Source organism: Malania oleifera, chromosome 3, assembly GCF_029873635.1.
Source record: "Malania oleifera isolate guangnan ecotype guangnan chromosome 3, ASM2987363v1, whole genome shotgun sequence".
Lineage (NCBI taxonomy): Eukaryota > Viridiplantae > Streptophyta > Magnoliopsida > Santalales > Ximeniaceae > Malania > Malania oleifera.
The window spans coordinates 104273025-104275970 of record NC_080419.1 but is presented as its reverse complement, the minus strand read 5'-3'; the positions used below and the strand labels follow the sequence as shown (position 1 = coordinate 104275970).

Genomic DNA, 2946 nt, shown 5'->3' with positions numbered 1-2946 from the left:
GGCGGAAAAGGATTCATATAGCCGACCCCACTTAGTGGGACTAAGGCTTGGTTTTGTTTTATTTTAGGCATTAACATTTCATTTCATGCTCATGTTTATTTCTTATTCTTTCTTCTGATCAATCTTCATTTTCTGTCTTTTCTTGATCGATTAGGACAATCTTTACACTTCTTTTGTTATCTGCATGCCATCAATGGGAATTGAGCTCAAATAGTGGTCTATGAACTAAGTCTATCTCTAGGGGTGGCTCAGCGTTCACATCTTGAGTAGGCTACAAGACCTAGGTTTCTATCTTCACACTAGGTGTCACCTCTAGGCTAGCAAATCAAAGACAGAGACTAGTGTACAAGGAATCATCCATAAAAAGGGAATTGAGTTCTGTGAACTCTGATTTAATATTAATGCTTAAAAGGACGATAAATAGCTCAAGGATATCTCACAAGGTGTCATAGTCGCCACGAGTATTCTTTTAGTGCTCACAGGAAACCCTAAGTGCGGTGAATCACGTGAATGTGTTTATTCAGCCTCGTGAGATACCGTGTAAATACAAGAAATTATATAGTCAGATTAACATGAGTGTACTACCAATCAATTCTTCATGGAGTTACGAAGTCATATAAAGAGAAACTACGTATAAATGACTCAAGTATGTAGTTTTTAGGTTATATGCATGTATGTGAAGGGTACGAGTCAGTGTTAAGCATGACATAATTCAATGTAATTTCTCACTACTCTTCCTTTCTTTCTTTCCTTCTTTTTTTAATTTTTGATGATTTTTTTTTTGTGTTTTTTTTTAATGATTTTTTTAATATAAAACCCAGTACATATACGTGCACAGTGTCACATGCAAATGCTCACACCCCCCCCAACTAAAATGAAACATTATTCTCAATGTGAAAGTATAGGGGAAATAGAAAAACTGTGCACAGGAAAAGTAGGGCGTACCTGGGTGGAGAAATAATGGAAAAGGAAAACTGAACTAAAGGAAAATGTACCTATCAATAAAATGAAAAATAAGACAGAATGAAACAAAATGAAAACAAAGGAAAGAAAAACATCACAGTGTGTCTGGAGGAGGCTCGAGAGGAATTTCATCTGGTGGGTGTAGATTTATAAATTGAACTGGCGGGTCTCCGAATTTTAGTCACCACAATGAGTCAGTTTTGTTATCTGCACATAAGTGATCTATGAATAAATCAATACTCTTTAATATCAGACAACACATTTTCAAATTATCTTTCTTGTTTTAACAAGAAAGGATCCTTATCTAGTATAGTTTCTAGGAAATTTACTTCTTTAAGAACTGGTTTTTAAGGAAAAGTTTTCAGAATAGTTACCTTTGGTTCTTCAGAAGTATCAACATTAAAATTTGTACCTGGTTCCTTGAAGGTTCAATTCTCACCATTCTGCTCAACTTCTTCATCTGGTGCACCAGTCACCTTACCACTGCAGAGAGTTGTTTCGGTATTGCAATAATTGACATTTGCTTCAATAGAGGATGACGGTTCCATGATTGCAATCTGCACTTAAGTATCTAGTTGGGCTTGAAATTGAGATTCATCTATCTCCAAAGCATTCAATAATGTATTCAGCCTAGTCAAATCGGTGCTTATCTTGTTGATGGCTTGAGAAGTTTGAGTGTTGATCACATTTTGGTTTGCCATGAACTGTTGCAAGCTAACAGTTAGCTGCTGTATGGGATCTTCCATTTCCTTTCTCTGCATTGGAGGAGGCTAATTTGCAAAGTAAAAGGGTCCCGAGTCTTGGCCAGATGCTGGATAAGGAATGTATTGACTTTGTTCCTGTGGAGATGGCCCCACTTGGTCATTTTTCCAGTTGAAATTTGGATGACTCTTCCAACCTGCATCGTAAGTATCAGAATAAGGTTCAAAAGAAATCTCAGATACCATATACACCGGGTTAGATTGATCAAGCAAAATTTCCTTAAGAGTAGGAATAGTTGGACTTGCATCAGTCACATGCCCTAGATCCTCACATATGCTGCATTTTTTAGAAGATGATGGTAAAACATGCATTTCATTTACCTCCTTAAGCTCAATGGAATCTAACCTTTTGGACATCAATGCAAGCCTAGCATTCAAATCATCCACTTCTTCCAATTGATACTTACCACCCCCACTAATATATTTTTTCTTTTCAGATCTATCATACACATCAGAGACATCCCAAGCTTGGGCGTTTTCAGCCAAATAATCAAAATAGTCAAAAGCTTCTTTGGGCCTTTTATTGAAAAACTCACCATTGCACATTGTTTCTACAAATTGCCTCATCTTTGGTTGCAACCCCTCATAGAAAAAATTGATGACCCTCTAATTCTCATACCCATGGTGAGGACATGCATTTAAGAGGTCTTTGAAACGTTCCCAACACTGATAAAATGTTTCAACATCCTTCTAGAAAAAATTCATGATTTGTCTTTTCAAAGCATTAGTTCTTTGCATGGGAAAAAATTTATTTAAAAACTTAGTTTGCATTTCTTGCCAAGTCCCAATGGATCTTGGTCTTAAGGAATTGAACCAGGTTTTTGCCTTGTATTTTAAAGAAAATGGAAACAATTTCAGTCTTATTACCTCCTCAGTGCATGTTCTATCCATAAATGGGGAACACAGTTCTTCAAACTCTTTAATATGCAAATATGAGTTTTCAGATTCAATGCCATGAAAATGAGGTAACAATGGGATCATCACAGGTTTAAAATTAAAAGCATTTGCATTCAAAGGTAGAATAATGCAGGATGGGGTGTTGGTCCTAACAGGTTGCAAATATTCTCTAAGTGTCCCATTAGGGTTCTCCATATCGTGAGGTTCATTCTCAGCCATGATGTTGCGCGTGTCAGATGGTGATTCAAGTGACTCAAGTGAAACAGGTTCACTTGATGACGAGGTGGATGAGTTTGTCCTGACTAGTCTAAATGTGTTATCTTTA

The 2946-nt window shown here is 36.7% G+C and overlaps 1 non-coding gene across 1 annotated transcript; it reads left to right on the top strand.

Annotated features, from left to right (window-relative positions):
• Nucleotides 1-2340: 2340 nt before the first annotated feature.
• LOC131152484 (small nucleolar RNA R71) lies at nt 2341-2448 on the top strand. Its single transcript, XR_009135983.1, has one exon. It is a non-coding gene; the product is annotated as a small nucleolar RNA R71 (small nucleolar RNA).
• Nucleotides 2449-2946: the final 498 nt, after the last annotated feature.